The sequence below is a fragment of the Pectinophora gossypiella genome, unplaced genomic scaffold (assembly GCF_024362695.1).
Source record: "Pectinophora gossypiella unplaced genomic scaffold, ilPecGoss1.1 Pgos_42, whole genome shotgun sequence".
Taxonomy (NCBI): domain Eukaryota; kingdom Metazoa; phylum Arthropoda; class Insecta; order Lepidoptera; family Gelechiidae; genus Pectinophora; species Pectinophora gossypiella.
The window spans coordinates 219,741-233,204 of record NW_026063252.1 but is presented as its reverse complement, the minus strand read 5'-3'; positions in this window follow the sequence as shown (position 1 = coordinate 233,204).

Sequence of the window (13,464 nt, the reverse complement as noted above, 5' to 3'; positions counted from 1 at the left end):
CTGCTGTATTTTTGGGAATTACTTTGGACGCTAAGTTGCAATGGAGTCCTCATATTGATAAGTTGTCCAAAAGGCTCAGCTCAGCAGCATTCGCGGTCAAAAAAATTCGTTTAATAACCGATGTAGAAACCGCGCGATTAGTTTATTTTGCCTACTTCCACAGTCTAATGTCGTACGGCATCTTGCTGTGGGGTCATGCTGCAGATATGAACAGCATTTTTGTTCTGCAAAAGCGAGCCATTCGGGCGATTTACAAATTGGGACCCAAGATGTCACTTAGAAATAAATTTAAAGAAATTAATATTTTAACTTTGGCATCACAATATATCTTTGAAAACTTAATATATGTAAAAAAACATATAGGATTATTTGCAAAAAATAGCGATCGGCACATTGTTAATACCAGGAACAAAAATAAACTTGCTTTACAAGTCAGTCGATTACATAAGATTACTAAATCTTTTAAGGGGCAATGTATACGTTTTTACAATAAGATTCCCATTGACATTCAGAATTTGCCTTTCAACTGTTTTAAGACAGTAGTTAAACAAAAACTTTACAAAAAAGGTTATTATAAAGTTAGTGATTATTTAGAAGATATGAATGCATGGGATTAACTGTCTGAGAACTGATATTAGGCAGCTAAATTACTCAATTGTATACCAATATTTTATGTTTTATGTTTATTTTTATTTTTTTAAAGAACGTCTAGGGCCCTGTGCCGAGGTTTTTCTTGCAGCTTCTTTTCCCCGGCTATACAGGTTGTGAGAAGCTGCAGTAGTTTTAGGCGGATGAGACGTTCGTTATGTAAAATTGACGATTCAAAGTGTAACTATGTTACCTACTGAATAAAGATATTTTTGAATTTGAATTTGAATTGACTTACAAGGACTACCTTCTCCGCCATTTAATGATGAAGCTGTTAATAAACAATACATTGAAACGAAACTGAAACAAATATATTCTACCAAAGAATTTGAGAAGAAATACAAATACAAATATAAAATACACTTTATTGCACCAAAATAAAAAGAAATAATTACAAAAAGTCTCTTAACTAAGTACATGGCAAATGGCGGCCTAAGAAAGTTGTTAACAAGCGCACAAACGAAACGCATTCACATCGCGTGGCGCCACCTATCGACCTATTATGCGACGACGGTCTTCCGGTTCCTGCAGCAGCCGCCATATTCATCTCATACCTTTTTTCGAAACCACATGAAATAAAACTCCATGTCACTTTCAATTTTCTTTTTAACCGTTTATTTGCTCAGAGGTCAATAGTACTTATTTTTAAACACAACCGTTCGATTCACTGGTTCACAAACGAATGAATTCCTACTAGCCGATGAGTGCCTGCTCGCCCCACTCTCCCCACTACGTTTCTCTACGTGAGTGGCGGAAGTGTGGCAGCACGATGTCTACTATCGAATCAATAATCGTTCCGACATAAATTATTTTAATTTAAAAACTATAAAAAGGTTTTTAAAAATCAAAACATTATCAAATATTATTATTCCGAACTAAAATTATAAAAATATGTTTAAAAATCATGACACACATATCATCACGACGTCGTCTAATACGCACATCATTTGTTTATTGTAACCTTACCTACCTTTGTTACAAGAAATAAATTTAGTTAATAACGTAATAAAGCTACTCATTGAAGAGCGCCTGCACACACCCATAAGAAAGAGCGGACGAGAGCCTGAAGTCCTCAACATTGGTCCTTCGAAGCCGGATTACATCGTGAATCAGCGCACGCATCATCACACACGGTCAGGTCAATCGTTCCTTTTCCCATCCCAGTGCTGTTAATCTGTGCTAACAACGCGTCTATTCTCTAAAATACCAGTGTATTTGTTCGCTGCGTCGACGCAGTTACTCGACGTGTGCCTACCCACACGTAAGTTGTGAGCCGCATAGTTTCTTCAACATTGCCTTTGAACTGTAGGTACTTGATTTCTGTCACACACAAAACTCACCAAAATGACTAGGAAGCGACATTCATGCGGAGGAGATAGTGATAATTTTGAAGTACTTCGCGGGTTGGTGAAGAAACGTGGAATTTTGAAAGCTAAACTCAAGTTACTTAAAAAGTACGTCGATTCTTTGCCTGATTTGCTTACTGAATTACAAACTGAATTAAAAGAGCGCATACGAAATTCTCAGTTGATTGTTGATGAATTTTCTAATATTCAAGATGATATTGAGTTAAACGTTTTCGAAGATATCGTTCTCTTCCCTTTTGGATTCCGTTGTGAACGGACGTGTTCAAAGTGCTCTCTGTTTAATTATTCTACTCAAACCATCTAAAAATTATTTGTTAAAAACTCGACCTACCTACCAGGAGAGTATAAGTGCAAAGTGCCTACGGCCAGAGTGTGAGTGAGAAGACGGTCCGACGACAGAGATAACTACCTGCTCCTGCGCATCTCTCTAAACAATTAGTACCAACTAAGCAAGAGTACGCGCACACAAATTCCGATCATTAACAAATCACCTGCCGCATAGGTTTGTGTAGGTATAATTACTACGACATACAAAGGCCATCGGCCACGCTTCCTTGCAAACATACCTGCCGTCGGTCCGCCGCCGTTCATTTAGGCCTACTACGTTCAAACTCTAATATGTCTGTACAGCGATCTCCGACAAAAAACACACTGAGTGAAAAGGATAAAAGTCCCAACCCGACGGAGCTTTGACTCTCAGACGTCAAAATAGACCGGAAACTACCAATTAATAGATGAAATTTCACCCCCAAATTTTGTATTTCATCGGAGCAAAAGACCTAGGGCTGACAAAACGTCGCCCTTATCCACGCAACTTCAAACATTTAAAGACGAGATTAAATCGGAGATGAAAGAACTTTTAACCAGTTTAATGGCTAGTCAGAATAATGAGCTTGCCGTAATTACTAGTAATCTGAAGGATATTCAAAAATCAAGCACTAATATCGAACAATCGATCGAACTCCTAACGGCTCAAAATGAAGAATTTCGAAAAAAAATAGAACACTTGGAATCCCAGGCCAGGAAGGACATTTTAAATTCAGAAGATAAACACTTTTAGGATGAGATATAAGTTTTTAATATATTTTCTTCACGTTCGTCCGTTGGCGCCCGTTCGAAATCTGACGTACCGAGTTGCCATCCGACAACATAATATTTAATCACAGGTACGTATTTGTAACTGATAAATATAACAGTTACACAACTTAATACTTAGCGATACGTCAGAAAACGCACCGGTTCAACGTTATTATGAATAAATACAGATTAAAAATATATAATTCTTAACAGTCGGCCATCCTGTACATGTGTCTGGCCCAGACACAGTAGAAATTTTACCTATTTCAAACAAATAGTAACAAGATAACAATGTATTATTCACAGTATTACACGTTCATTTTGACCATTAAAATAACTATTAACAACTGTAATATATATGAGAGTCAAACCAAAAATAACATTCTAAATATTTATTTATTTATAACTATGATTACAACTGTAAGTTACCATACAGGCATGCGCCCAAGGCGGTAACTTAGACTAACATACATAAACTTAGAAACTAACACATATTCACATAATACTGAAAACATAATTAACAATTTAAATTAACACAAAACACAAAGCATCAATATCCTTAATTTATGTACACAATATTTTTATCGTGGCTTCTGCGAACCTCGCCAATGAGCAGTTAAATAGGTCAACTTCTTTGGAAACCTCGTTTAATATTTTGAGAGCCGTGGTAACCGGGGCATGTCTCAGTAAGTTAGTCCTACTTTTGGGTACCGACAAAATTTGATCCCGCGGCCCAAGTCTTAAACGGGAATTTGGTACCTGTAGTCCGACCGCTTGCAGAATCCCTGGGTTATGTAGGACTCCTCGAAAAACCTTAAAAACATAGACAGCTAGAGCCAACCTTCTCCTGACTTCCAACTTGTAATAACCTACCATTCCCAGTATGACAATGGTAGGATACATCAATGGATAATAAGCAAAATTAAAAATTTTAAAAAAACCCACGACGGTAAAAATCTCATCGAAAAAGAATAAAATAACTCAAAACCCCCGACTTAACCCAATTATTATGTAACGAAATATTATATTAGACTTAAAAATACTTTCTAAAAAGAGTTATTATCTCGAGACATCGGTAATAGATACACTTAAGTACCTAAACAATGAATATGGATGTTTACAGTTTTTTCCTAACGTGTCTGTTTCTCGAAAATATACTTAAATGAAGCGATAATAATTTTACCATAATACATAACCGAGGAATATCCGTCGGGGGCTGCCATTAACCCAGCTAAAGTTTTTCTAGTGACGTGAATACAATTATTGAAGAATTGTAGATGTTTAACGACGACATAAAATACACTTATGAGTATGATTAAATTTTTGTTGAAATTTCATATAGAAAAGGCAGCCCCCGACGGATATTCCTCGGTTATGTATTATGGTAAATTTATTATCGCTACATTTAAGTATATCTTCGAGAAACAGACACGTTAGGAAAAAACTGTAAACATCCATATTCATTGTTTAGGTACTTAAGTATATCTATTACCGATGTCTCGAGATAATAACTCTTTTTAGAAAGTATTTTTAAGTCTAATATAATATTTCGTTACATAATAATTGGGTTAAGTCGGGGGTTTTGAGTTATTTTATTCTTTTTCGATGAGATTTTTACCGTCGTGGGTTTTTTTAAAATTTTTAATTTTGCTTAATTTTATTTCAGACTTTTTAGAGAGCATATACGAATCATAATCTATATAATGTGTAGGTAAGATCTCGCAAAACAATAAGTGTGATTCATCCTACCACATAATATTAAGTCCCTTATTATATATTATACAGTTGCTTTCTGTTTAAAGTTACCTCTATAACACTCATCTGAGAACATGCACCAATCACCCACGAACTCATTCCTGAAATCCGCATTGAAATCAGACAATACGTTTTAATTTTAATAATATTGCAATATAAACGTTTCACACTAATATAGCAGCGCCTCCTAGTGAGTTAATATCATAAGACTTATCTTAGACCATGCACCATTCAACTACGAACCCATTGCTGAAAACCGCATTGAATTCGTTTTAATATTATTGCAATACTATTTTTCACTAATATTGTAGCACCCTCTAGTGAGTTAAAGACGTAATTTTTATTATTTGGGAACATGCAATAAGCTACCACGTACACATTGCCGAAAACAGAATTGTAATCGGACATTTCGTTTTGATTATATTGCAACATTGTTTTGCACTAATATTGTGGCGCCCCTAGTGAGTTACAGCCATGACACCTGTCTAAGAACATGAATTCATCAAACACAAACCCGCTATTGAAAACCGCCTCAAAATCGGATCATTAGTTTAAAAGATAGGTGGTAACATTACTTTGCACAAACGCACACACAAACATCTCTCACCCTAAACGCATATAAATGCTCCGTTCCGTCGTGGGTAATAAATGTAATTAAAATTATACTAACCGTAATTAACAACACTTTGCTTTACTTAATACATAACATACATAAACTGCCTACATACGTCCCACTGCTGGGCACAGGCCTCCCCTCAATCAACCGGAGGGGGTATGGAGCATACTCCATCACGCTGCTCCACTGCGGGTTGGTGGAGGTGTTTTTACGGCTAATAGCCGGGACCAACGGCTTAACGTGCCCTCCGAAGCACAGAATCATCTTACTTTTTCGGACAATCAGGTGATTCAAGCCTGAAAAGTCCTTACCAAACAAAGGATAGTCTCACAAAGTGATTTCGACAATGTCCCCATCGGGAATCGAATCCGGAACACCAGATCGTGAGCCTAACGGTCTAACCACTAGACCACGGAGGCTGTTTACTTAATACTACCTGATTATTGAGTGATGGGTTCAACTTTATGAATTAAATGAGGATTAATTGGATGAATTTGATTCACTTGACCACACAATCCACGTGCCGCTTATAGTCGATCTTGATTTTTCTTTAATCTTTGCCAATCACTTCGTATTAATTTATCTACAATTTATTGATTGTGAAAAGGCATATCAATGCCTTTTTACTGATTTTTAAGGGATTTAGGTAGCAATGAAACAGCACCGTGTTCGACGTAATTACGTGTAATCAATGGAACCGAAAAAAAAAACGCCTGTCAAAAACAATTAACTAATAAAAACTACCCCCCCCCCTACCCCCTCCGGTTGATTGAGGGGAGGCCTGTGCCCAGCAGTGGGACGTATATAGGCAGTTTATGTTATGGTTATGTTATGTTAATAAAAACTATTGCAAATAAATTGCTATTATAAATTGAAGAGGCGTTTCGGATAATAGGTATTTATTCTAAACACTAATATTGTGGCGCCCCCTAGTGAGTTACAGACATGACACTTGTCTAATAACATGAACTCATCAAACACAAACCCGTTATTGAAAACCGCATCAAAATCGGATTATTAGTTTAGAAGATAATTAATAACATTTCTTTGCACAAACGCACACACAAACATCTCTCACCCTAAACGCATATACCTGCTCCGTTCCGTCGTGGGTAAAAAGGAAAGATTCCATATTGCCTATAATACAAATGTCTTAAAAACTTATTTTGAATCTTTTCCAACATTAAGTTATATTTTAATTCGGGTGGGTTCCATACTAACGAACAATTCTCCATTTGACTCCTAACTAAAGCGTTGTACAATGTTTTCAGTACAGCAACATTTTGGAAATCTTTCGTTTGGCGCAGAATAAACCCTAAGTTCCTATACGCTCTTTTACATACTTTAGTTACATGATCATGGAAAGTAAGATCCTGCGATATCTGAACCCCCAGGTCCCGGACTGTCGACACTCTCGGTAATGTTACTCCCTCGATTTGATAGTCATAGGAGACTAGATTGTGTGCGCGTGTGCAAGACATTAAACTACACTTCGAGCCATTAAAATACAGCTTGTTATTCTGACTCCACTCAACTACCCTATCCATATCGTTTTGAAGATGGTGACAATCAGTAACGTCGTTGACCGCTAAAAATAATTTGAGATCATCTGCAAATAACAGACATTCTGATTTCTCCACTACGTTAGGTAAATCATTAATCATAATAACAAACTCCAATGGGCCCAAATTACTTCCCTGGCTTACACCTGATGCTGTATGATACATCTCTGACGTATAACCCCTAAAGTCTACATACTGCCTACGATCCGATAGATAGTTCGCGAAAAAGTTAAGTAAAGCTGGTTGTAAATCCGACCTTGGCTAATTTTGATAAAAGGATGTCGTTATCTACAGTGTCGAAGGCTTTACGGAAATCGAAATAAGCCACGTCCACCTGTCCCCCAACTCGCGCGTCCATTGCAGGAGCTGCATACTGCATGAAACACATAAGGTTTGAGTGCGTTCCTTTTCCCGGGCGAAATCCGTGTTGACAGTCAGATAGAAGCGGCTCAATCTGGGAGAAAATACTTTTATGCAAAATCGACTCAAATACCTTTGCAATTGTTGAGAGAACCGCCACAGGCCTGTATTCTGAAACGTCTGTACCAGAGGCACCCTTTGGCACGGGCGTTACCCTGGTAACTTTCCACTGCTCGGGATATGTAGCGTTCTTCAAACAAAGATTGAACATATGTTGCAATGGCTGAACTAAAACAGCCGAACAATCCTTTATGATGTAGGGCGGTATTCCGTCTGGGCCGACCGACCTCTTGGGCTTAAGACGCTGTAGAGCTTCCTGCACTTGGTGCAGGGTCAATTCCGGAACGTGAACACGCTCCCCGGCTACGCCCGCTCTGGCCGCGGCCGCCGCCGCATCGAGTTGTGGAGGATTGCTCTCGTATACGGAACGGAAATATTCTGCGAACGCATTTGCACACTCGGCTTCACTTAGCGTCCTATCATTTTTCGTAACACAATCTTTGCTTCTTCTACTTCTTTTATTTTTTACAAACGCCCAAAAGGATTTGGGATTTTCAAGAATATGATTTCCAATACGAGTTTTATAGTTTTCATAAGATTTTTTTATCTTACGCTTGACTGTCGCCCGTAAATAGGAAAACCTGTCATATTCGTACTTAGACCCATTACTTTTATACAATTTATGCCATTTTGCCTTCTCCTTTATATCTTTTATAATTTCCGCGGTATACCACTCAGGATAACAGTACGACTGTACAATAATTTTATTGTGTTTTAATGGAGTGCAACTATCTATTATTTCATTGAATTTTAGGTAAAAGCTATCTACAGCTTCTTGCGCATTATTAATGTCATACAATGAAGTCCAGTTTACCATGTCAAGCAAGTTATAAAGTTTGTGAAAGTCACATTTGTGGAAGTTCCATTTCTTTCTCCAATCCTGAGTAGTGGTGCTAAATTGAGTACTAGAAGAAGCTTCTTCTTTGTGGGAAATAGAAGCGGCCAGAGGAATACAAACTACATTCAGCGGGGGGTGGTGCGAGTCAATGGGAACTAAACAATCACACTCTTCATCAACAGATACTTCGTAATTGCTTAAGTTTGACAGTACCACATCCAACGATCGGTTATTGCGATTAGTTATCAAATTACACTGGCGAAACTCGCAGAGAGATACAAAACACTCGTAGTAGCAGTGCACATCCGTACACGTACAAGAATACATGTTAAGGTCTCCAATTAATATAACATTTTTCCTTTTCGAACAACACTTTTCTACTAAATTGAATAGACGCATATATTCCTTAGAACTACTGTTGGGAGGGATATAGAAAACACAACATGTAAATAGACGCTTGTTACGCTTCAAAACATCCACACAAATCAGTTCAAATTGGGCGTCATCTAAGTTAGGCGTATTAAACAAAGGTAGAGCCTGCAGTGTGAGTGCTGGTGCCGCTATTAACATCGCGCCTCCCAGCATGCGGCCATCTACGCGGTCACACCGCACCACACTGTATCCTTTCGGCACTAGTTCACCATCATAAACTGATTCATTTACACCACTCTCCGTAATTGCCCAAAGATCTGCAGAATGGGTAGATATATTCTCATGAAAGACAGGTAATTTAGTACGAAGTCCTCTAACATTTTGATAGTATATGATAACATTAACTTTACGATTACTATTCTTATGATTTGCCTTAATCCTGAAAAAACTGATTGTCTGTTTGTGTCGCAACGTTAACTTTGTCTTTCTTTGAGCTAATGGTTTTAGGTAACAACTGCAATTTATTTTTGTGATCTATCAATATCATATCTAGTACCAAGGATCTACTGGTATTCCATTTATCTAGTTTTAAATTACTGTAATAACTTAACTTTGTATAATGCAAGTTCTGAATGTTTAAGCTTATTATCCGTACAATTTCGTTTAGTTTTGATTCATTTAGATGTTCATTATTACAGATCTGACCAAATATTACATTCGTTTCTGATAGTACATTCAGACAACCGTATAAAGCTGATTGGAATTTGATAACATTTTTATCGTGTGTACCTCCCATTATGATAACATAATCATTCTTGTCATAACGTCCGCCCTCTGTAGTAATGTCTGCAACAATCTCACTCAGGGGCGCATAAGGTTTCAAAACTGATGTCACAAAATAATTGCTTCCGAGAAGAGTTTGCAATATGTTAGCCATATACCGTCCGGATTCATCAGCCAAAAGCAGTATGTTATGCTGTTTAGAGCTAGCTGGTGTTAGGTTGTTGTCTCGCACGACGTTTCGCTCATCGTCAGAACTCTTGTCCAACGTCTCCTTAGTCTTTTCGTAGTCCGATTCTATACTCAAGGTCTCTTTTGCCCTGGGAGTGGTGATGTTTTTAACAGTACTAATCCTGCTTGGCGATTCCATGTTAGACATGCTTTGTTCTTTATCTTTCCGATTCTTATTTTTCCTCTTGGTTACGTTGATATTACTGCATAGTTTTGTCAGTTTTTCAATCTTTTTAACATACCCAGTAATTTCTCGTTTAAGTTTAAAGTTTTCCGACAGCATCGACTCAATTTCATTTTCCGATACTTCAAGTTGAGTTTCTAAGCTAGACACTTTCTCTCTAAAATTCTAGTACACAGTGTTTACGTTCGGAGGTTGCGTTCCGTTATAGGTTGTGTTCCGTTTATATTAAAAACACCTTGTGTCACTGAAAGTAACTAAAATATAAAAACAATTGACCTAATTACAGTTCTCAATCCAATCAAACAATTTACTTTAAACAACAACGTAAATCTCATAAATAACAATTTAAAAATAATAACAAATCTCTTATTTTCATTAGTAACATGAATATAACACAAAAAAAATAACAGTAAAGTAAAAAAAATAAAAAATAAAAGAAAATAATTGCGAATCAATCCTGGTCACTCTCGGCCATCCAGTAAATGCGAATGTCCCCATTCGAAAAGAAAATTATTAACTTATAAGTAAGTTAAGCAAACATAAAATATTGTTTCTATACTAAACACATCCATACACATACACCCATATTTGTTATACTCTTCATAAACTCGACGGACACCATAGGGAAGGCGAGTGCTACGCTATTTGCCACCATCTGCAGATTCACTTTGGTTCTCTTTCAGGGCGTGCGGTTTATCGAACTAACAGGGCACTGCTTGCACTCAGTGTGCTACAGCCTCACTCCTGCGATTGATAATATAAGGAGTCTGGGCGTCGCTTACATGCACTAGGTGTTTCGACCTCACTCCAGATCATTATAAGCAAATCTGGGCACCGCTTACACGCGATAGGTGTGTCGGCCTCACTCCAGAGTGTTCGCTATGATGAATTCTCCGGGCACCGCTTGCACACGCTAGGTGCTACGGCCTCACTCCAGAGTTATTACAAACGAATTGGGCACCGCTTGCATGCACTAGATGCTTCGGTCGCAATCATGTTCCCTCTTGTCCATATGCTTCCGGGCTCCACTAGTGCGATGCTGGTACTGTAGCTGCCTCCGGAGCGTCGCAGTTCATAGGGAAAATGGATCAAAGGGATTCAAAGGATTTTCGTTAAGCTAATAATTACATCATGGAATAGAGATAATAAATAGAGTCAGCTACTGGAGAGATAGTAAATAAGTACTACAACTTTACACATATTATTAAATTTCAATTAGTCACTATCGCCATAATCGCTTTCCGAATCTGATTCTACAAATCTTACCCATGGTCTCATTTTATCTACCGAAAATACATTTTTATATTTCTTTTTGGAGTAACCCTCTACGCTACTAACTTCGTAACGATCATGATCAAATGCAGCCGTAACACGATATGGACCACTAAAAGCAGGAGTTAACTTGCTGCTTTCGCCGGGCGTCTTGGAGTTTTTCTGAACCATAACCAAATCGCCAACCTTATAAATTCTAGCTTTGCACCTTTTGCCATCGTATCTAGATTTCATTTTCTCTTGTTGAGTATTGATATTATCTACGACCTCTTCACGTATACGTTCTACATTATCTAGTGGTACCTCTTGATATTCATTAGTTTCGTGTAAATGACCCTCAGAAATATTTATCGTGGATTTTCCAAAGATTATTTCAGTGGGGGTTTTCCCCGTACTCTGATTTATCGTGTTATTCAGACTCCATTGAACCTGATTGAGTTTCACGTCCCACTCGCGATCGTCATCCCCATGACATAGAGCTGTTAATGATGAAAGTATTGAGCGGTTGTACCTCTCAATTTGACCGTTAGCTCGGGGAGTGGCTACGGCATTCAGTGTGTGCTTTACCTCCGCTGTCTCCATGAATGATTTGAATTCAATCGAGGTAAAACTTGTTCCACGATCTGATATTAAGTTTTGTGGAGTACCAAATAACGCAAAAACATCCCTCAGAACGCCAATTGACGTCTTACTCTTGGTATTCTTGACAGCTTTTAGGATAACAAATTTCGTGAAACTATCGATAATCCCAAGAACATAAACGTTTCCACGTTTACTTTTCACGAAAGGGCCTAAATGATCTATATGAAGACACTGGAATGGCACACTTGGTTTAGGGATGGGGTGAAGCAAACCTTGCTTTCTACCACTGGGACCCTTGGCATGGGCGCATGGTATACAAGCTCGCACATACTTTTTTACGAATTGCGTCATCCTTGGGAACCAATAATCTCTTTTCGCCTTTTCGAGTGTCTTAACATAGGAAAAGTGTCCTGCCTGGTCGTGACACTGCTGCATTATCTTCCATCGCGCATCTCTTGGCACCGCCCACCGCAACTCTCCTTCCACTTTTCTATAAATCTTACCATCTTTTAACGTGTAATTTTGTTGTATATCCTTTGCTTCTTGACATTTAGTATCAAGTACTGCTTTAATATGGCACAGTCTTGGATCACTCAGTTGCACCGATTGCAACCAGTGTACCTCGCCTACTTGCATCACGATTTCAATATTTTCTTCGCTTACTTGAACCGGGTTGCGGCTAAGGGCATCGGCGTGCGCTAATTGGGCTCCTGGTCTGTATTCGATAGTAAAAGAGAACTCCTGGACTAGAAGCCACCATCGAGCAATCCTTGGTATTAATCTTAGTCAACGTCGTTCGCAAGGCGTTACAGTCTGTAACTACCTTAAAGTCCAGGCCAAGGAGATACACTCGGGACCGATTTAGGGAGGCGACGACGGCTAATGTTTCCAATTCGTAAGAATGGTAATGCTGTTCTTCGGCCGTCGTCTGCCTACTAAAATAAGCCACCGCCCTAAATGGTGAGTCCTTGTTAGGTCTCTGCAATAATATACCGCCAAGTCCTACAGAACTTGCGTCAGTGTGTAGTTCGGTTTCATATTTATGGTTATAAATTGCCAATACTGGACGAGTGATCAGCGTTTCTTTCAACTGAGAAAAGGCACGAGCTTGTTCGTCACCCCAGGTCCACGCAACGTTATTTTTAGTGAGGGAAGTCAAAGGTCTTGCTATGGAAGCAAAGCCCGGGACAAAGCGTCTGAAAAAGCTTGCAAGTCCCACGAATTGTCTCACTTCGTGGACGTTTTGTGGAGTCTTGAATGCAGCTACCGCGTCAGTTTTCTTTATTCCAGGCTTCACTCCGTCGTTAGAGATTTCGAATCCGAGGTATTCGATTCTACTTTTGAAGAAATTACATTTTGACAAATTTAATGTCAAATTAGCATCTTTTAGAAGGTTAAGAACGGCTGTCAACTTCTCCATCCCTTCATCGATAGTCTTGTGGGCTCATGTCAATGAACTTTATTGAGATCACAATCAATGTTAATATATTTACAATAAATTACTTCAGTCTTTCCTGTTCACTCATCGCAATCAGTTGTTTTATTCCAAACTCCACAGCTAGCAATTATCGATACACTTCACACATACATTCGTAGTTACTTATACTTAGTAGGTATACTTACCTATAACTGGTGACCCCGATATTTTTGTTCGCGCCGCGTGTTACCGTTGCGTGTGATTTTAGTGTCGCGGAGACTGC